This window comes from Phyllobates terribilis, unplaced genomic scaffold (assembly GCF_046119375.1).
Source record: "Phyllobates terribilis strain yellow unplaced genomic scaffold, ASM4611937v1 Scaffold_3__8_contigs__length_932513732, whole genome shotgun sequence".
Taxonomy (NCBI): Eukaryota; Metazoa; Chordata; class Amphibia; order Anura; family Dendrobatidae; genus Phyllobates; species Phyllobates terribilis.
In genome coordinates, this window is record NW_027362763.1 from 604,142,321 (window position 1) to 604,165,732 (window position 23,412).

Here is a 23,412-nt window from a genome sequence, read left to right on the forward strand (position 1 = left end):
AGCATTCCGATTTCAGTTCCAGAGCGATTCGCCCAATGAGTCCTTGATATTTAGTCGTTTTCAGCCAATATTCTGGATTTTTGAAAATTTCACTTTTTTGTGAAAATATCCACTAAATGAGGGAATAATATGTGTGAGGGTACCCCAGGAGAGTTCCAAATGTGTGTGGTTAGAATATATATCCCACGGGGGTAAAATTGAAAAAAGTTTAAAAAATTTTTTTTTTGGACTTAGTCATTTTTCCGGCGTTTATGAGACTTTCAGATAGGGGAAATGTCAGTGAGCATTCCGATTTCAGTTCCAGAGCGATTCGCCCAATGAGTCCTTGATATTTATTCGTTTTAAGCCAATTTCTGGATTTTTGAAAATTTCACTTTTTTGTGAAAATATCCACTAAATGAGGGAATAATATGTGTGAGGGTACCCCAGGAGAGTTCCAAATGTGTGTGGGTAGAATATATATCCCACGGGGGTAAAATTGAAAAAAGTTGAATTTTTTTTTTTTTTTGACTTCGTCATTTTTCCGCGTTTATCAGACTTTCAGATAGGGGAAGATGTCAGTGAGCGTTCCGATTTCAGTTCCAGAGCGATTCGCCCAATGAGTCCATGATATTTAGTCGTTTTCAGCCAATATTCTGGATTTTTGAAAATTTCACTTTTTTGTGAAAATATCCACTAAATGAGGGAATAATATGTGTGAGGGTACCCCAGGAGAGTTCCAAATGTGTGTGGGTAGAATATATATCCCACGGGGGTAAAATTGAAAAAAGTTGAAAAAAATTTTTTTTTTGGACTTAGTCATTTTTCCGGCGTTTATCAGACTTTCAGATAGGGCAAATGTCAGTGAGCATTCCGATTTCAGTTCCAGAGCGATTCGCCCAATGAGTCCTTGATATTTAGTCGTTTTCAGCCAATTTTCTGGATTTTTGAAAATTTCACTTGTTTGTGAAAATATCCACTAAATGAGGGAATAATATGTGTGAGGGTACCCCAGGAGAGTTCCAAATGTGTGTGGGTAGAATATATATCCCACGGGGGTAAAATTGAAAAAAGTTGAATTTTTTTTTTTTTTGGACTTCGTCATTTTTCCGGCGTTTATCAGACTTTCAGATAGGGGAAAATGTCAGTGAGCGTTCCGATTTCAGTTCCAGAGCGATTCGCCCAATGAGTCCATGATATTTAGTCGTTTTCAGCCAATATTCTGGATTTTTGAAAATTTCACTTTTTTGTGAAAATATCCACTAAATGAGGGAATAATATGTGTGAGGGTACCCCAGGAGAGTTCCAAATGTGTGTGGGTAGAATATATATCCCACGGGGGTAAAATTGAAAAAAGTTGAAAAAAATTTTTTTTTGGTCTTAGTCATTTCTCCGGCGTTTCTCAGACTTTCAGATAGGGCAAATGTCAGTGAGCGTTCCGATTTCAGTTCCAGAGCGATTCGCCCAATGAGTACTTGATATTTAGTCGTTTTCAGCCAATTTTCAGGGTTTTTGAAAATTTCACTTTTTTGTGAAAATATCCACTAAATGAGGGAATAATATGTGTGAGGGTACCCCAGGAGCGTTCCAAATGTGTGTGGGTAGAATATATATCCCATGGGGGTAAAATTGAAAAAAGTTGAAAAAAATTTTTTTTGGACTTAGTCATTTTTCCGGCGTTTATCAGACTTTCAGATAGGGCAAATGTCAGTGAGCGTTCCGATTTCAGTTCCAGAGCGATTCGCCCAATGAGTCCTTGATATTTATTCGTTTTCAGCCAATTTCTGGATTTTTGAAAATTTCACTTTTTTGTGAAAATATCCACTAAATGAGGGAATAATATGTGTGAGGGTACACCAGGAGCGTTCCAAATGTGTGTGGGTAGAATATATATCCCATGGGGGTAAAATTGAAAAAAGTTGAAAAAAATGTTTTTTTGGACTTAGTCATTTTTCCGGCGTTTATCAGACTTTCAGATAGGGCAAATGTCAGTGAGCATTCCGATTTCAGTTCCAGAGCGATTCGCCCAATGAGTCCTTGATATTTAGTCGTTTTCAGCCAATATTCTGGATTTTTGAAAATTTCACTTTTTTGTGAAAATATCCACTAAATGAGGGAATAATATGTGTGAGGGTACCCCAGGAGAGTTCCAAATGTGTGTGGTTAGAATATATATCCCACGGGGGTAAAATTGAAAAAAGTTTAAAAAATTTTTTTTTTGGACTTAGTCATTTTTCCGGCGTTTATGAGACTTTCAGATAGGGGAAATGTCAGTGAGCATTCCGATTTCAGTTCCAGAGCGATTCGCCCAATGAGTCCTTGATATTTATTCGTTTTAAGCCAATTTCTGGATTTTTGAAAATTTCACTTTTTTGTGAAAATATCCACTAAATGAGGGAATAATATGTGTGAGGGTACCCCAGGAGAGTTCCAAATGTGTGTGGGTAGAATATATATCCCACGGGGGTAAAATTGAAAAAAGTTGAATTTTTTTTTTTTTTTGACTTCGTCATTTTTCCGCGTTTATCAGACTTTCAGATAGGGGAAGATGTCAGTGAGCGTTCCGATTTCAGTTCCAGAGCGATTCGCCCAATGAGTCCATGATATTTAGTCGTTTTCAGCCAATATTCTGGATTTTTGAAAATTTCACTTTTTTGTGAAAATATCCACTAAATGAGGGAATAATATGTGTGAGGGTACCCCAGGAGAGTTCCAAATGTGTGTGGGTAGAATATATATCCCACGGGGGTAAAATTGAAAAAAGTTGAAAAAATTTTTTTTTTGGACTTAGTCATTTTTCCGGCGTTTATCAGACTTTCAGATAGGGCAAATGTCAGTGAGCATTCCGATTTCAGTTCCAGAGCGATTCGCCCAAGGAGTCCTTGATATTTAGTCGTTTTCAGCCAATTTTCTGGATTTTTGAAAATTTCACTTGTTTGTGAAAATATCCACTAAATGAGGGAATAATATGTGTGAGGGTACCCCAGGAGAGTTCCAAATGTGTGTGGTTAGAATATATATCCCACAGGGGTAAAATTGAAAAAAGTTGAAAAAATTTTTTTTTTGGACTTAGTCATTTTTCCGGCGTTTATCAGACTTTCAGATAGGGGAAATGTCAGTGAGCATTCCGATTTCAGTTCCAGAGCGATTCGCCCAATGAGTCCTTGATATTTAGTCGTTTTCAGCCAATTTTCTGGTTTTTGAAAATTTCACTTTTTTGTGAAAATATCCACTAAATGAGGGAATAATATGTGTGAGGGTACCCCAGGAGAGTTCCAAATGTGTGTGGTTAGAATATATATCCCACGGGGGTAAAATTGAAAAAAGTTGAAAAAAATTTTTTTTTGGTCTTAGTCATTTCTCCGGCGTTTATTAGACTTTCAGATAGGGCAAATGTCAGTGAGCGTTCCGATTTCAGTTCCAGAGCGATTCGCCCAATGAGTCCTTGATATTTAGTCGTTTTCAGCCAATATTCTGGATTTTTGAAAATTTCACTTTTTTGTGAAAATATCCACTAAATGAGGGAATAATATATGTGAGGGTACCCCAGGAGAGGTCCAAATGTGTGTGGGTAGAATATATATCCCACGGGGGTAAAATTGAAAAAAGTTGAAAAAAAATTTTTTTTGGACTTAGTCATTTTTCCGGCGTTTATCAGACTTTCAGATAGGGGAAATGTCAGTGAGCATTCCGATTTCAGTTCCAGAGCGATGCGCCCAATGAGTCCTTGATATTTAGTCGTTTTCAGCCAATTTTCTGGATTTTTGAAAATTTCACTTTTTTGTGAAAATATCCACAAAATGAGGGAATAATATGTGTGAGGGTACCCCAGGAGAGTTCCAAATGTGTGTGGTTAGAATATATATCCCACGGGGGTAAAATTGAAAAAAGTTGAATTTTTTTTTTTTTTGGACTTAGTAATTTTTCCGGCGTTTATCAGACTTTCAGATAGGGGAAAATGTCAGTGAGCGTTCCGATTTCAGTTCCAGAGCGATTCACCCAATGAGTCCATGATATTTAGTCGTTTTCAGCCAATTTTCTGGATTTTTGAAAATTTCACTTTTTTGTGAAAATATCCACTAAATGAGGGAATAATATGTGTGAGGGTACCCCAGGAGAGTTCCAAATGTGTGTGGTTAGAATATATATCCCACGGGGGTAAAATTGAAAAAAGTTGAAAAAATTTTTTTTTTGGACTTAGTCATTTTTCCGGCGTTTATCAGACTTTCAGATAGGGGAAATGTCAGTGAGCATTCCGATTTCAGTTCCAGAGCGATTCGCCCAATGAGTCCTTGATATTTAGTCGTTTTCAGCCAATTTTCTGGTTTTTGAAAATTTCACTTTTTTGTGAAAATATCCACTAAATGAGGGAATAATATGTGTGAGGGTACCCCAGGAGAGTTCCAAGTGTGTGGTTAGAATATATATCCCACGGGGGTAAAATTGAAAAAAGTTGAAAAAAATTTTTTTTTGGTCTTAGTCATTTCTCCGGCGTTTATTAGACTTTCAGATAGGGCAAATGTCAGTGAGCGTTCCGATTTCAGTTCCAGAGCGATTCGCCCAATGAGTCCTTGATATTTAGTCGTTTTCAGCCAATATTCTGGATTTTTGAAAATTTCACTTTTTTGTGAAAATATCCACTAAATGAGGGAATAATATATGTGAGGGTACCCCAGGAGAGGTCCAAATGTGTGTGGGTAGAATATATATCCCACGGGGGTAAAATTGAAAAAAGTTGAAAAAAATTTTTTTTGGACTTAGTCATTTTTCCGGCGTTTATCAGACTTTCAGATAGGGCAAATGTCAGTGAGCATTCCGATTTCAGTTCCAGAGCGATTCGTCCAATGAGTCCTTGATATTTAGTCGTTTTCAGCCAATTTTCTGGTTTTTGAAAATTTCACTTTTTTGTGAAAATATCCACTAAATGAGGGAATAATATGTGTGAGGGTACCGCAGGAGAGTTCCAAATGTGTGTGGTTAGAATATATATCCCACGGGGGTAAAATTGAAAAAAGTTGAAAAAAATTTTTTTTTGGTCTTAGTCATTTCTCCGGCGTTTATTAGACTTTCAGATAGGGCAAATGTCAGTGAGCGTTCCGATTTCAGTTCCAGAGCGATTCGCCCAATGTGTCCTTGATATTTAGTCGTTTTCAGCCAATATTCTGGATTTTTGAAAATTTCACTTTTTTGTGAAAATATCCACTAAATGAGGGAATAATATATGTGAGGGTACCCCAGGAGAGGTCCAAATGTGTGTGGGTAGAATATATATCCCACGGGGGTAAAATTGAAAAAAGTTGAAAAAAATTTTTTTTTGAACTTAGTCATTTTTCCGGCGTTTATCAGACTTTCAGATAGGGCAAATGTCAGTGAGCATTCCGATTTCAGTTCCAGAGTGATTCGCCCAATGAGTCCTTGATATTTAGTCGTTTTCAGCCAATTTTCTGGATTTTTGAAAATTTCACTTTTTTGTGAAAATATCCACTAAATGAGGGAATAATATGTGTGAGGGTACCCCAGGAGAGTTCCAAATGTGTGTGGGTAGAATATATATCCCACGGGCGTAAAATTGAAAAAAGTTGAATTTTTTTTTTTTTTGGACTTAGTCATTTTTCCGGCGTTTATCAGACTTTCAGATAGGGGAAATGTCAGTGAGCGTTCCGATTTCAGTTCCAGAGCGATTCGCCCAATGAGTCCTTGATATTTATTCGTTTTAAGCCAATTTCTGGATTTTTGAAAATTTCACTTTTTTGTGAAAATATCCACTAAATGAGGGAATAATATGTGTGAGTGTACCCCAGGAGAGTTCCAAATGTGTGTGGTTAGAATATATATCCCACGGGGGTAAAATTGAAAAAATTTGAAAAAAATTTTTTTTTGGTCTTAGTCATTTCTCCGGCGTTTATCAGACTTTCAGATAGGGCAAATGTCAGTGAGCATTCCGATTTCAGTTCCAGAGCGATTCGCCCAATGAGTCCTTGATATTTAGTCGTTTTCAGCCAATTTTCTAGTTTTTGAAAATTTCACTTTTTTGTGAAAATATCCACTAAATGAGGGAATAATATGTGTGAGGGTACCCCAGGAGAGTTCCAAATGTGTGTGGGTACAATATATATCCCACGGGGGTAAAATTGAAAAAAGTTGAAAAAAATTTTTTTTTGGACTTAGTCATTTCTCCGGCGTTTATCAGACTTTCAGATAGGGCAAATGTCAGTGAGCGTTCCGATTTCAGTTCCAGAGCGATTCGCCCAATGAGTCCTTGATATTTAGTCGTTTTCAGCCAATATTCTGGATTTTTGAAAATTTCACTTTTTTGTGAAAATATCCACTAAATGAGGGAATAATATATGTGAGGGTACCCCAGGAGAGGTCCACATGTGTGTGGGTAGAATATATATCCCACGGGGGTAAAATTGAAAAAAGTTTAAAAAAATTTTTTTTTGGACTTAGTCATTTTTCCGGCGTTTATCAGACTTTCAGATAGGGCAAATGTCAGTGACCATTCCGATTTCAGTTCCAGAGCGATTCGCCCAATGAGTCCTTGATATTTAGTCGTTTTCAGCCAATTTTCTGGATTTTTGAAAATTTCACTTTTTTGTGAAAATATCCACTAAATGAGGGAATAATATGTGTGAGGGTACCCCAGGAGAGTTCCAAATGTGTGTGGGTAGAATATATATCCCACGGGGGTAAAATTGAAAAAAGTTGAATTTTTTTTTTTTTGGACTTAGTCATTTTTCCGGCGTTTATCAGACTTTCAGATAGGGGAAAATGTCAGTGAGCGTTCCGATTTCAGTTCCAGAGCGATTCGCCAAATGAGTCCATGATATTTAGTCGTTTTCAGCCAATTTCTGGATTTTTGAAAATTTCACTTTTTTGTGAAAATATCCACTAAATGAGGGAATAATATGTGTGAGGGTACACCAGGAGCGTTCCAAATGTGTGTGGGTAGAATATATATCCCATGGGGGTAAAATTGAAAAAAGTTGAAAAAAATGTTTTTTTGGACTTAGTCATTTTTCCGGCGTTTATCAGACTTTCAGATAGGGGAAATGTCAGTGAGCATTCCGATTTCAGTTCCAGAGCGATTCGCCCAATGAGTCCTTGATATTTATTCGTTTTAAGCCAATTTCTGGATTTTTGAAAATTTCACTTTTTTGTGAAAATATCCACTAAATGAGAGAATAATATGTGTGAGGGTACCCCAGGAGAGTTCCAAATGTGTGTGGGTAGAATATATATCCCACGGGGGTAAAATTGAAAAAAGTTGAATTTTTTTTTTCTTTTGACTTCGTCATTTTTCCGCGTTTATCAGACTTTCAGATAGGGGAAGATGTCAGTGAGCGTTCCGATTTCAGTTCCAGAGCGATTCGCCCAATGAGTCCATGATATTTAGTCGTTTTCAGCCAATATTCTGGATTTTTGAAAATTTCACTTTTTTGTGAAAATATCCACTAAATGAGGGAATAATATGTGTGAGGGTACCCCAGGAGAGTTCCAAATGTGTGTGGGTAGAATATATATCCCACGGGGGTAAAATTGAAAAAAGTTGAAAAAAATTTTTTTTTTGGACTTAGTCATTTTTCCGGCGTTTATCAGACTTTCAGATAGGGCAAATGTCAGTGAGCATTCCGATTTCAGTTCCAGAGCGATTCGCCCAATGAGTCCTTGATATTTAGTCGTTTTCAGCCAATTTTCTGGATTTTTGAAAATTTCACTTGTTTGTGAAAATATCCACTAAATGAGGGAATAATATGTGTGAGGGTACCCCAGGAGAGTTCCAAATGTGTGTGGGTAGAATATATATCCCACGGGGGTAAAATTGAAAAAAGTTGAATTTTTTTTTTTTTTGGACTTCGTCATTTTTCCGGCGTTTATCAGACTTTCAGATAGGGGAAAATGTCAGTGAGCGTTCCGATTTCAGTTCCAGAGCGATTCGCCCAATGAGTCCATGATATTTAGTCGTTTTCAGCCAATATTCTGGATTTTTGAAAATTTCACTTTTTTGTGAAAATATCCACTAAATGAGGGAATAATATGTGTGAGGGTACCCCAGGAGAGTTCCAAATGTGTGTGGGTAGAATATATATCCCACGGGGGTAAAATTGAAAAAAGTTGAAAAAAATTTTTTTTTGGTCTTAGTCATTTCTCCGGCGTTTCTCAGACTTTCAGATAGGGCAAATGTCAGTGAGCGTTCCGATTTCAGTTCCAGAGCGATTCGCCCAATGAGTACTTGATATTTAGTCGTTTTCAGCCAATTTTCAGGGTTTTTGAAAATTTCACTTTTTTGTGAAAATATCCACTAAATGAGGGAATAATATGTGTGAGGGTACCCCAGGAGCGTTCCAAATGTGTGTGGGTAGAATATATATCCCATGGGGGTAAAATTGAAAAAAGTTGAAAAAAATTTTTTTTGGACTTAGTCATTTTTCCGGCGTTTATCAGACTTTCAGATAGGGCAAATGTCAGTGAGCATTCCGATTTCAGTTCCAGAGCGATTCGCCCAATGAGTCCTTGATATTTAGTCGTTTTCAGCCAATTTTCTGGATTTTTGAAAATTTCACTTGTTTGTGAAAATATCCACTAAATGAGGGAATAATATGTGTGAGGGTACCCCAGGAGAGTTCCAAATGTGTGTGGGTAGAATATATATCCCACGGGGGTAAAATTGAAAAAAGTTGAATTTTTTTTTTTTTTGGACTTCGTCATTTTTCCGGCGTTTATCAGACTTTCAGATAGGGGAAAATGTCAGTGAGCGTTCCGATTTCAGTTCCAGAGCGATTCGCCCAATGAGTCCATGATATTTAGTCGTTTTCAGCCAATATTCTGGATTTTTGAAAATTTCACTTTTTTGTGAAAATATCCACTAAATGAGGGAATAATATGTGTGAGGGTACCCCAGGAGAGTTCCAAATGTGTGTGGGTAGAATATATATCCCACGGGGGTAAAATTGAAAAAAGTTGAAAAAAATTTTTTTTTGGTCTTAGTCATTTCTCCGGCGTTTCTCAGACTTTCAGATAGGGCAAATGTCAGTGAGCGTTCCGATTTCAGTTCCAGAGCGATTCGCCCAATGAGTACTTGATATTTAGTCGTTTTCAGCCAATTTTCAGGGTTTTTGAAAATTTCACTTTTTTGTGAAAATATCCACTAAATGAGGGAATAATATGTGTGAGGGTACCCCAGGAGCGTTCCAAATGTGTGTGGGTAGAATATATATCCCATGGGGGTAAAATTGAAAAAAGTTGAAAAAAATTTTTTTTGGACTTAGTCATTTTTCCGGCGTTTATCAGACTTTCAGATAGGGCAAATGTCAGTGAGCGTTCCGATTTCAGTTCCAGAGCGATTCGCCCAATGAGTCCTTGATATTTATTCGTTTTAAGCCAATTTCTGGATTTTTGAAAATTTCACTTTTTTGAGAAAATATCCACTAAATGAGGGAATAATATGTGTGAGGGTACCCCAGGAGAGTTCCAAATGTGTGTGGGTAGAATATATATCCCACGGGGGTAAAATTGAAAAAAGTTGAAAAAATTTTTTTTTTGGACTTAGTCATTTTTCCGGCGTTTATCAGACTTTCAGATAGGGCAAATGTCAGTGAGCATTCCGATTTCAGTTCCAGAGCGATTCGCCCAATGAGTCCTTGATATTTAGTCGTTTTCAGCCAATTTTCTGGATTTTTGAAAATTTCACTTGTTTGTGAAAATATCCACTAAATGAGGGAATAATATGTGTGAGGGTACCCCAGGAGAGTTCCAAATGTGTGTGGGTAGAATATATATCCCACGGGGGTAAAATTGAAAAAAGTTGAATTTTTTTTTTTTTTGGACTTAGTCATTTTTCCGGCGTTTATCAGACTTTCATATAGGGGAAAATGTCAGTGAGCGTTCCGATTTCAGTTCCAGAGCGATTCGCCCAATGAGTCCATGATATTTAGTCGTTTTCAGCCAATATTCTGGATTTTTGAAAATTTCACTTTTTTGTGAAAATATCCACTAAACGAGGGAATAATATGTGTGAGGGTACCCCAGGAGAGTTCCAAATGTGTGTGGGTAGAATATATATCCCACGGGGGTAAAATTGAAAAAAGTTGAAAAAAATTTTTTTTTGGTCTTAGTCATTTCTCCGGCGTTTCTCAGACTTTCAGATAGGGCAAATGTCAGTGAGCGTTCCGATTTCAGTTCCAGAGCGATTCGCCCAATGAGCACTTGATATTTAGTCGTTTTCAGCCAATTTTCAGGACTTTTGAAAATTTCACTTTTTTGTGAAAATATCCACTAAATGAGGGAATAATATGTGTGAGGGTACCCCAGGAGCGTTCCAAATGTGTGTAGGTAGAATATATATCCCATAGGGGTAAAATTGAAAAAAGTTGAAAAAAATTTTTTTTTGGACTTAGTCATTTTTCCGGCGTTTATCAGACTTTCAGATAGGGCAAATGTCAGTGAGCGTTCCGATTTCAGTTCCAGAGCGATTCGCCCAATGAGTCCTTGATATTTATTCGTTTTAAGCCAATTTCTAGATTTTTGAAAATTTCACTTTTTTGTGAAAATATCCACTAAATGAGGGAATAATATGTGTGAGGGTACCCCAGGAGAGTTCCAAATGTGTGTGGGTAGAATATATATCCCACGGGGGTAAAATTGAAAAAAGTTGAAAAAATTTTTTTTTTGGACTTAGTCATTTTTCCGGCGTTTATCAGACTTTCAGATAGGGGAAATGTCAGTGAGCATTCCGATTTCAGTTCCAGAGCGATTCGCCCAATGAGTCCTTGATATTTAGTCGTTTTCAGCCAATTTTCTGGATTTTTGAAAATTTCACTTGTTTGTGAAAATATCCACTAAATGAGGGAATAATATGTGTGAGGGTACCCCAGGAGAGTTCCAAATGTGTGTGGGTAGAATATATATCCCACGGGGGTAAAATTTAAAAAAGTTGAATTTTTTTTTTTTTTGGACTTAGTCATTTTTCCGGCGTTTATCAGACTTTCATATAGGGGAAAATGTCAGTGAGCGTTCCGATTTCAGTTCCAGAGCGATTCGCCCAATGAGTCCATGATATTTAGTCGTTTTCAGCCAATATTCTGGATTTTTGAAAATTTCACTTTTTTGTGAAAATATCCACTAAATGAGGGAATAATATGTGTGAGGGTACCCCAGGAGAGTTCCAAATGTGTGTGTTGAGAATATATATCCCAAGGGGGTAAAATTGAAAAAAGTTGAAAAAATTTTTTTTTTGGTCTTAGTCATTTCTCCGGCGTTTCTCAGACTTTCAGATAGGGCAAATGTCAGTGAGCGTTCCGATTTGAGTTCCAGAGCGATTCGCCCAATGAGTACTTGATATTTAGTCGTTTTCAGCCAATATTCTGGATTTTTGAAAATTTCACTTTTTTGTGAAAATATCCACTAAATGAGGGAATAATATATGTGAGGGTACCCCAGGAGAGGTCCAAATGTGTGTGGGTAGAATATATATCCCACGGGGGTAAAATTGAAAAAAGTTGAAAAAATTTTTTTTTTGGACTTAGTCATTTTTCCGGCGTTTATCAGACTTTCAGATAGGGCAAATGTCAGTGAGCGTTCCGATTTCAGTTCCAGAGCGATTCGCCCAATGAGTCCTTGATATTTATTCGTTTTAATCCAATTTCTGGATTTTTGAAAATTTCACTTTTTTGTGAAAATATCCACTAAATGAGGGAATAATATGTGTGAGGGTACCCCAGGAGAGTTCCAAATGTGTGTGGATAGAATATATATCCCACGGGGGTAAAATTGAAAAAAGTTGAAAAAATTTTTTTTTTGGACTTAGTCATTTTTCCGGCGTTTATCAGACTTTCAGATAGGGCAAATGTCAGTGAGCATTCCGATTTCAGTTCCAGAGCGATTCGCCCAATGAGTCCTTGATATTTAGTCGTTTTCAGCCAATTTTCTGGATTTTTGAAAATTTCACTTGTTTGTGAAAATATCCACTAAATGAGGGAATAATATGTGTGAGGGTACCCCAGGAGAGTTCCAAATGTGTTTGGGTAGAATATATATCCCACGGGGGTAAAATTGAAAAAAGTTGAATTTTTTTTTTTTTTGTACTTAGTCATTTTTCCAGCGTTTATCAGACTTTCAGATAGGGGAAAATGTCAGTGAGCGTTCCGATTTCAGTTCCAGAGCGATTCGCCCAATGAGTACTTGATATTTAGTCGTTTTCAGCCAATTTTCAGGATTTTTGAAAATTTCACTTTTTTGTGAAAATATCCACTAAATGAGGGAATAATATGTGTGAGGGTACCCCAGGAGCGTTCCAAATGTGTGTGGGTAGAATATATATCCCATGGGGGTAAAATTGAAAAAAGTTGAAAAAAATTTTTTTTGGGACTTAGTCATTTTTCCGGCGTTTATCAGACTTTCAGATAGGGCAAATGTCAGTGAGCGTTCCGATTTCAGTTCCAGAGCGATTCGCCCAATGAGTCCTTGATATTTATTCGTTTTAAGCCAATTTCTGGATTTTTGAAAATTTCACTTTTTTGTGAAAATATCCACTAAATGAGGGAATAATATGTGTGAGGGTACCCCAGGAGAGTTCCAAATGTGTGTGGGTAGAATATATATCCCACGGGGGTAAAATTGAAAAAAGTTGAAAAAATTTTTTTTTTGGACTTAGTCATTTTTCCGGCGTTTATCAGACTTTCAGATAGGGGAAATGTCAGTGAGCATTCCGATTTCAGTTCCAGAGCGATTCGCCCAATGAGTCCTTGATATTTAGTCGTTTTCAGCCAATTTTCTGGATTTTTGAAAATTTCACTTGTTTGTGAAAATATCCACTAAATGAGGGAATAATATGTGTGAGGGTACCCCAGGAGAGTTCCAAATGTGTGTGGGTAGAATATATATCCCACGGGGGTAAAATTTAAAAAAGTTGAATTTTTTTTTTTTTTGGACTTAGTCATTTTTCCGGCGTTTATCAGACTTTCATATAGGGGAAAATGTCAGTGAGCGTTCCGATTTCAGTTCCAGAGCGATTCGCCCAATGAGTCCATGATATTTAGTCGTTTTCAGCCAATATTCTGGATTTTTGAAAATTTCACTTTTTTGTGAAAATATCCACTAAATGAGGGAATAATATGTGTGAGGGTACCCCAGGAGAGTTCCAAATGTGTGTGTTGAGAATATATATCCCAAGGGGGTAAAATTGAAAAAAGTTGAAAAAATTTTTTTTTTGGTCTTAGTCATTTCTCCGGCGTTTCTCAGACTTTCAGATAGGGCAAATGTCAGTGAGCGTTCCGATTTGAGTTCCAGAGCGATTCGCCCAATGAGTACTTGATATTTAGTCGTTTTCAGCCAATATTCTGGATTTTTGAAAATTTCACTTTTTTGTGAAAATATCCACTAAATGAGGGAATAATATATGTGAGGGTACCCCAGGAGAGGTCCAAATGTGTGTGGGTAGAATATATATCCCACGGGGGTAAAATTGAAAAAAGTTGAAAAAATTTTTTTTTTGGACTTAGTCATTTTTCCGGCGTTTATCAGACTTTCACATAGGGCAAATGTCAGTGAGCGTTCCGATTTCAGTTCCAGAGCGATTCGCCCAATGAGTCCTTGATATTTATTCGTTTTAATCCAATTTCTGGATTTTTGAAAATTTCACTTTTTTGTGAAAATATCCACTAAATGAGGGAATAATATGTGTGAGGGTACCCCAGGAGAGTTCCAAATGTGTGTGGATAGAATATATATCCCACGGGGGTAAAATTGAAAAAAGTTGAAAAAATTTTTTTTTTGGACTTAGTCATTTTTCCGGCGTTTATCAGACTTTCAGATAGGGCAAATGTCAGTGAGCATTCCGATTTCAGTTCCAGAGCGATTCGCCCAATGAGTCCTTGATATTTAGTCGTTTTCAGCCAATTTTCTGGATTTTTGAAAATTTCACTTGTTTGTGAAAATATCCACTAAATGAGGGAATAATATGTGTGAGGGTACCCCAGGAGAGTTCCAAATGTGTGTGGGTAGAATATATATCCCACGGGGGTAAAATTGAAAAAAGTTGAATTTTTTTTTTTTTTGTACTTAGTCATTTTTCCGGCGTTTATCAGACTTTCAGATAGGGGAAAATGTCAGTGAGCGTTCCGATTTCAGTTCCAGAGCGATTCGCCCAATGAGTACTTGATATTTAGTCGTTTTCAGCCAATTTTCAGGATTTTTGAAAATTTCACTTTTTTGTGAAAATATCCACTAAATGAGGGAATAATATGTGTGAGGGTACCCCAGGAGCGTTCCAAATGTGTGTGGGTAGAATATATATCCCATGGGGGTAAAATTGAAAAAAGTTGAAAAAAATTTTTTTTGGGACTTAGTCATTTTTCCGGCGTTTATCAGACTTTCAGATAGGGCAAATGTCAGTGAGCGTTCCGATTTCAGTTCCAGAGCGATTCGCCCAATGAGTCCTTGATATTTATTCGTTTTAAGCCAATTTCTGGATTTTTGAAAATTTCACTTTTTTGTGAAAATATCCACTAAATGAGGGAATAATATGTGTGAGGGTACCCCAGGAGAGTTCCAAATGTGTGTGGGTAGAATATATATCCCACGGGGGTAAAATTGAAAAAAGTTGAAAAAATTTTTTTTTTGGACTTAGTCATTTTTCCGGCGTTTATCAGACTTTCAGATCGGGCAAATGTCAGTGAGCATTCCGATTTCAGTTCCAGAGCGATTCGCCCAATGAGTCCTTGATATTTAGTCGTTTTCAGCCAATTTTCTGGATTTTTGAAAATTTCACTTGTTTGTGAAAATATCCACTAAATGAGGGAATAATATGTGTGAGGGTACCCCAGGAGAGTTCCAAATGTGTGTGGGTAGAATATATATCCCACGGGGGTAAAATTGAAAAAAGTTGAATTTTTTTTTTTTTTTGACTTCGTCATTTTTCCGCGTTTATCAGACTTTCAGATAGGGGAAGATGTCAGTGAGCGTTCCGATTTCAGTTCCAGAGCGATTCGCCCAATGAGTCCATGATATTTAGTCGTTTTCAGCCAATATTCTGGATTTTTGAAAATTTCACTTTTTTGTGAAAATATCCACTAAATGAGGGAATAATATGTGTGAGGGTACCCCAGGAGAGTTCCAAATGTGTGTGGGTAGAATATATATCCCACGGGGGTAAAATTGAAAAAAGTTGAATTTTTTTTTTTTTTGGACTTCGTCATTTTTCCGGCGTTTATCAGACTTTCAGATAGGGGAAAATGTCAGTGAGCGTTCCGATTTCAGTTCCAGAGCGATTCGCCCAATGAGTCCATGATATTTAGTCGTTTTCAGCCAATATTCTGGATTTTTGAAAATTTCACTTTTTTGTGAAAATATCCACTAAATGAGGGAATAATATGTGTGAGGGTACCCCAGGAGAGTTCCAAATGTGTGTGGGTAGAATATATATCCCACGGGGGTAAAATTGAAAAAAGTTGAAAAAAATTTTTTTTTGGTCTTAGTCATTTCTCCGGCGTTTCTCAGACTTTCAGATAGGGCAAATGTCAGTGAGCGTTCCGATTTCAGTTCCAGAGCGATTCGCCCAATGAGTACTTGATATTTAGTCGTTTTCAGCCAATTTTCAGGGTTTTTGAAAATTTCACTTTTTTGTGAAAATATCCACTAAATGAGGGAATAATATGTGTGAGGGTACCCCAGGAGCGTTCCAAATGTGTGTGGGTAGAATATATATCCCATGGGGGTAAAATTGAAAAAAGTTGAAAAAAATTTTTTTTGGACTTAGTCATTTTTCCGGCGTTTATCAGACTTTCAGATAGGGCAAATGTCAGTGAGCGTTCCGATTTCAGTTCCAGAGCGATTCGCCCAATGAGTCCTTGATATTTATTCGTTTTAAGCCAATTTCTGGATTTTTGAAAATTTCACTTTTTTGTGAAAATATCCACTAAATGAGGGAATAATATGTGTGAGGGTACCCCAGGAGAGTTCCAAATGTGTGTGGGTAGAATATATATCCCACGGGGGTAAAATTGAAAAAAGTTGAAAAAATTTTTTTTTTGGACTTAGTCATTTTTCCGGCGTTTATCAGACTTTCAGATAGGGCAAATGTCAGTGAGCATTCCGATTTCAGTTCCAGAGCGATTCGCCCAATGAGTCCTTGATATTTAGTCGTTTTCAGCCAATTTTCTGGATTTTTGAAAATTTCACTTGTTTGTGAAAATATCCACTAAATGAGGGAATAATATGTGTGAGGGTACCCCAGGAGAGTTCCAAATGTGTGTGGGTAGAATATATATCCCACGGGGGTAAAATTGAAAAAAGTTGAATTTTTTTTTTTTTTGGACTTAGTCATTTTTCCGGCGTTTATCAGACTTTCATATAGGGGAAAATGTCAGTGAGCGTTCCGATTTCAGTTCCAGAGCGATTCGCCCAATGAGTCCATGATATTTAGTCGTTTTCAGCCAATATTCTGGATTTTTGAAAATTTCACTTTTTTGTGAAAATATCCACTAAACGAGGGAATAATATGTGTGAGGGTACCCCAGGAGAGTTCCAAATGTGTGTGGGTAGAATATATATCCCACGGGGGTAAAATTGAAAAAAGTTGAAAAAAATTTTTTTTTGGTCTTAGTCATTTCTCCGGCGTTTCTCAGACTTTCAGATAGGGCAAATGTCAGTGAGCGTTCCGATTTCAGTTCCAGAGCGATTCGCCCAATGAGCACTTGATATTTAGTCGTTTTCAGCCAATTTTCAGGACTTTTGAAAATTTCACTTTTTTGTGAAAATATCCACTAAATGAGGGAATAATATGTGTGAGGGTACCCCAGGAGCGTTCCAAATGTGTGTGGGTAGAATATATATCCCATAGGGGTAAAATTGAAAAAAGTTGAAAAAAATTTTTTTTTGGACTTAGTCATTTTTCCGGCGTTTATCAGACTTTCAGATAGGGCAAATGTCAGTGAGCGTTCCGATTTCAGTTCCAGAGCGATTCGCCCAATGAGTCCTTGATATTTATTCGTTTTAAGCCAATTTCTAGATTTTTGAAAATTTCACTTTTTTGTGAAAATATCCACTAAATGAGGGAATAATATGTGTGAGGGTACCCCAGGAGAGTTCCAAATGTGTGTGGGTAGAATATATATCCCACGGGGGTAAAATTGAAAAAAGTTGAAAAAATTTTTTTTTTGGACTTAGTCATTTTTCCGGCGTTTATCAGACTTTCAGATAGGGGAAATGTCAGTGAGCATTCCGATTTCAGTTCCAGAGCGATTCGCCCAATGAGTCCTTGATATTTAGTCGTTTTCAGCCAATTTTCTGGATTTTTGAAAATTTCACTTGTTTGTGAAAATATCCACTAAATGAGGGAATAATATGTGTGAGGGTACCCCAGGAGAGTTCCAAATGTGTGTGGGTAGAATATATATCCCACGGGGGTAAAATTTAAAAAAGTTGAATTTTTTTTTTTTTTGGACTTAGTCATTTTTCCGGCGTTTATCAGACTTTCATATAGGGGAAAATGTCAGTGAGCGTTCCGATTTCAGTTCCAGAGCGATTCGCCCAATGAGTCCATGATATTTAGTCGTTTTCAGCCAATATTCTGGATTTTTGAAAATTTCACTTTTTTGTGAAAATATCCACTAAATGAGGGAATAATATGTGTGAGGGTACCCCAGGAGAGTTCCAAATGTGTGTGGGTAGAATATATATCCCACGGGGGTAAAATTGAAAAAAGTTGAAAAAAATTTTTTTTTGGTCTTAGTCATTTCTCCGGCGTTTCTCAGACTTTCAGATAGGGCAAATGTCAGTGAGCGTTCCAATTTCAGTTCCAGAGCGATTCGCCCAATGAGCACTTGATATTTAGTCGTTTTCAGCCAATTTTCAGGACTTTTGAAAATTTCACTTTTTTGTGAAAATATCCACTAAATGAGGGAATAATATGTGTGAGGGTACCCCAGGAGCGTTCCAAATGTGTGTGGGTAGAATATATATCCCATAGGGGTAAAATTGAAAAAAGTTGAAAAAAATTTTTTTTTGGACTTAGTCATTTTTCCGGCGTTTATCAGACTTTCAGATAGGGCAAATGTCAGTGAGCGTTCCGATTTCAGTTCCAGAGCGATTCGCCCAATGAGTCCTTGATATTTATTCGTTTTAAGCCAATTTCTAGATTTTTGAAAATTTCACTTTTTTGTGAAAATATCCACTAAATGAGGGAATAATATGTGTGAGGGTACCCCAGGAGAGTTCCAAATGGGTGTGGGTAGAATATATATCCCACGGGGGTAAAATTGAAAAAAGTTGAAAAAATTTTTTTTTTGGACTTAGTCATTTTTCCGGCGTTTATCAGACTTTCAGATAGGGGAAATGTCAGTGAGCATTCCGATTTCAGTTCCAGAGCGATTCGCCCAATGAGTCCTTGATATTTAGTCGTTTTCAGCCAATTTTCTGGATTTTTGAAAATTTCACTTGTTTGTGAAAATATCCACTAAATGAGGGAATAATATGTGTGAGGGTACCCCAGGAGAGTTCCAAATGTGTGTGGGTAGAATATATATCCCACGGGGGTAAAATTTAAAAAAGTTGAATTTTTTTTTTTTTTGGACTTAGTCATTTTTCCGGCGTTTATCAGACTTTCATATAGGGGAAAATGTCAGTGAGCGTTCCGATTTCAGTTCCAGAGCGATTCGCCCAATGAGTCCATGATATTTAGTCGTTTTCAGCCAATATTCTGGATTTTTGAAAATTTCACTTTTTTGTGAAAATATCCACTAAATGAGGGAATAATATGTGTGAGGGTACCCCAGGAGAGTTCCAAATGTGTGTGTTGAGAATATATATCCCACGGGGGTAAAATTGAAAAAAGTTGAAAAAATTTTTTTTTTGGTCTTATTCATTTCTCCGGCGTTTCTCAGACTTTCAGATAGGGCAAATGTCAGTGAGCGTTCCGATTTCAGTTCCAGAGCGATTCGCCCAATGAGTACTTGATATTTAGTCGTTTTCAGCCAATATTCTGGATTTTTGAAAATTTCACTTTTTTGTGAAAATATCCACTAAATGAGGGAATAATATATGTGAGGGTACCCCAGGAGAGGTCCAAATGTGTGTGGGTAGAATATATATCCCACGGGGGTAAAATTGAAAAAAGTTGAAAAAATTTTTTTTTTGGACTTAGTCATTTTTCCGGCGTTTATCAGACTTTCAGATAGGGCAAATGTCAGTGAGCGTTCCGATTTCAGTTCCAGAGCGATTCGCCCAATGAGTCCTTGATATTTATTCGTTTTAATCCAATTTCTGGATTTTTGAAAATTTCACTTTTTTGTGAAAATATCCACTAAATGAGGGAATAATATGTGTGAGGGTACCCCAGGAGAGTTCCAAATGTGTGTGGATAGAATATATATCCCACGGGGGTAAAATTGAAAAAAGTTGAAAAAATTTTTTTTTTGGACTTAGTCATTTTTCCGGCGTTTATCAGACTTTCAGATAGGGCAAATGTCAGTGAGCATTCCGATTTCAGTTCCAGAGCGATTCGCCCAATGAGTCCTTGATATTTAGTCGTTTTCAGCCAATTTTCTGGATTTTTGAAAATTTCACTTGTTTGTGAAAATATCCACTAAATGAGGGAATAATATGTGTGAGGGTACCCCAGGAGAGTTCCAAATGTGTTTGGGTAGAATATATATCCCACGGGGGTAAAATTGAAAAAAGTTGAATTTTTTTTTTTTTTTGTACTTAGTCATTTTTCCGGCGTTTATCAGACTTTCAGATAGGGGAAAATGTCAGTGAGCGTTCCGATTTCAGTTCCAGAGCGATTCGCCCAATGAGTACTTGATATTTAGTCGTTTTCAGCCAATTTTCAGGATTTTTGAAAATTTCACTTTTTTGTGAAAATATCCACTAAATGAGGGAATAATATGTGTGAGGGTACCCCAGGAGCGTTCCAAATGTGTGTGGGTAGAATATATATCCCATGGGGGTAAAATTGAAAAAAGTTGAAAAAAATTTTTTTTGGGACTTAGTCATTTTTCCGGCGTTTATCAGACTTTCAGATAGGGCAAATGTCAGTGAGCGTTCCAATTTCAGTTCCAGAGCGATTCGCCCAATGAGTCCTTGATATTTATTCGTTTTAAGCCAATTTCTGGATTTTTGAAAATTTCACTTGTTTGTGAAAATATCCACTAAATGAGGGAATAATATGTGTGAGGGTACCCCAGGAGAGTTCCAAATGTGTGTGGGTAGAATATATATCCCACGGGGGTAAAATTGAAAAAAGTTGAATTTTTTTTTTTTTTTGGACTTAGTCATTTTTCCGGCGTTTATCAGACTTTCATATAGGGGAAAATGTCAGTGAGCGTTCCGATTTCAGTTCCAGAGCGATTCGCCCAATGAGTCCATGATATTTAGTCGTTTTCAGCCAATATTCTGGATTTTTGAAAATTTCACTTTTTTGTGAAAATATCCACTAAATGAGGGAATAATATGTGTGAGGGTACCCCAGGAGAGTTCCAAATGTGTGTGGGTAGAATATATATCCCACGGGGGTAAAATTGAAAAAAGTTGAAAAAAATTTTTTTTTGGTCTTAGTCATTTCTCCGGCGTTTCTCAGACTTTCAGATAGGGCAAATGTCAGTGAGCGTTCCGATTTCAGTTCCAGAGCGATTCGCCCAATGAGTACTTGATATTTAGTCGTTTTCAGCCAATTTTCAGGATTTTTGAAAATTTCACTTTTTTGTGAAAATATCCACTAAATGAGGGAATAATATGTGTGAGGGTACCCCAGGAGCGTTCCAAATGTGTGTGGGTAGAATATATATCCCATAGGGGTAAAATTGAAAAAAGTTGAAAAAAATTTTTTTTTGGACTTAGTCATTTTTCCGGCGTTTATCAGACTTTCAGATAGGGCAAATGTCAGTGAGCGTTCCGATTTCAGTTCCAGAGCGATTCGCCCAATGAGTCCTTGATATTTAGTCGTTTTCAGCCAATTTTCTGGTTTTTGAAAATGTCACTTTTTTGTGAAAATATCCACTAAGTGAGGGAATAATATGTGTGAGGGTACCCCAGGAGAGTTCCAAATGTGTGTGGGTACAATATATATCCCACGGGGGTAAAATTGAAAAAAGTTGAAAAAAATTTTTTTTGGTCTTAGTCATTTCTCCGGCGTTTATTAGACTTTCAGATAGGGCAAATGTCAGTGAGCGTTCCGATTTCAGTTCCAGAGCGATTCGCCCAATGAGTCCTTGATATTTAGTCGTTTTCAGCCAATATTCTGGATTTTTGAAAATTTCACTTTTTTGTGAAAATATCCACTAAATGAGGGAATAATATATGTGAGGGTACCCCAGGAGAGGTCCAAATGTGTGTGGGTAGAATATATATCCCACGGGGGTAAAATTGAAAAAAGTAGAATTTTTTTTTTTTTGGACTTAGTCATTTTTCCGGCGTTTATCAGACTTTCAGATAGGGGAAAATGTCAGTGAGCTTTCCGATTTCAGTTCCAGAGCGATTCGCCCAATGAGTTCTTGATATTTAGTTGTTTTCAGCCAATTTTCTGGATTTTTGAAAATTTCACTTTTTTTGTGAAAATATCCACTAAATGAGGGAATAATATATGTGAGGGTACCCCAGGAGAGGTCCAAATGTGTGTGGGTAGAATATATATCCCACGGGGGTAAAATTGAAAAAAGTTGAAAAAAATTTTTTTTTGGACTTAGTCATTTTTCCGGCGTTTATCAGACTTTCAGATAGGGCAAATGTCAGTGAGCGTTCCGATTTCAGTTCCAGAGCGATTCGCCCAATGAGTCCTTGATATTTATTCATTTTAAGCCAATTTCTGGATTTTTGAAAATTTCACTTTTTTGTGAAAATATCCACTAAATGAGGGAATAATATGTGTGAGGGTACCCCAGGAGAGTTCCAAATGTGTGTGGGTAGAATATATATCCCACGGGGGTAAAATTGAAAAAAGTTGAATTTTTTTTTTTTTTGGACTTAGTCATTTTTCCGGCGTTTATCAGACTTTCAGATAGGGCAAATGTCAGTGAGCGTTCCGATTTCAGTTCCAGAGCGATTCGCCCAATGAGTCCTTGATATTTATTCGTTTTCAGCCAATTTCTGGATTTTTCAAAATGTCCCTTTTTTGTGAAAATATCCACTAAATGAGGGAATAATATGTGTGAGGGTACCCCAGGAGCGTTCCAAATGTGTGTGGGTAGAATATATATCCCATGGGGGTAAAATTGAAAAAAGTTGAAAAAAATTTTTTTTTGGACTTAGTCATTTTTCCGGCGTTTATCAGACTTTCAGATAGGGCAAATGTCAGTGAGCGTTCCGATTTCAGTTCCAGAGCGATTCGCCCAATGAGTCCTTGATATTTAGTCGTTTTCAGCCAATTTTCTGGTTTTTGAAAATGTCACTTTTTTGTGAAAATATCCACTAAATGAGGGAATAATATGTGTGAGGGTACCCCAGGAGAGTTCCAAATGTGTGTGGGTACAATATATATCCCACGGGGGTAAAATTGAAAAAAGTTGAAAAAAATTTTTTTTTGGTCTTAGTCATTTCTCCGGCGTTTATTAGACTTTCAGATAGGGCAAATGTCAGTGAGCGTTCCGATTTCAGTTCCAGAGCGATTCGCCCAATGAGTCCTTGATATTTAGTCGTTTTCAGCCAATATTCTGGATTTTTGAAAATTTCACTTTTTTGTGAAAATATCCACTAAATGAGGGAATAGTATGTGTGAGGGTACCCCAGGAGAGTTCCAAATGTGTGTGGTTAGAATATATATCCCACGGGGGTAAAATTGAAAAAAGTTGAAAAATTTTTTTTTTGGAATTAGTCATTTTTCCGGCGTTTATCAGACTTTCAGATAGGGGAAATGTCAGTGAGCGTTCCGATTTCAGTTCCAGAGCGATTCGCCCAATGAGTCCATGATATTTATTCGTTTTCAGCCAATTTCTGGATTTTTGAAAATGTCACTTTTTTGTGAAAATATCCACTAAATGAGGGAATAATATGTGTGAGGGTACCCCAGGAGAGTTCCAAATGTGTGTGGGTACAATATATATCCCACGGAGGTAAAATTGAAAAAAGTTGAATTTTTTTTTTTTTTGGACTTAGTCATTTTTCCGGCGTTTATCAGACTTTCATATAGGGGAAAATGTCAGTGAGCGTTCCGATTTCAGTTCCAGAGCGATTCGCCCAATGAGTCCATGATATTTAGTCGTTTTCAGCCAATATTCTGGATTTTTGAAAATTTCACTTTTTTGTGAAAATATCCACTAAATGAGGGAATAATATGTGTGAGGGTACCCCAGGAGAGTTCCAAATGTGTGTGGTGAGAATATATATCCCACGGGGGTAAAATTGAAAAAAGTTGAAAAAAATTTTTTTTTGGTCTTAGTCATTTCTCCGGCGTTTCTCAGACTTTCAGATAGGGCAAATGTCAGTGAGCGTTCCGATTTCAGTTCC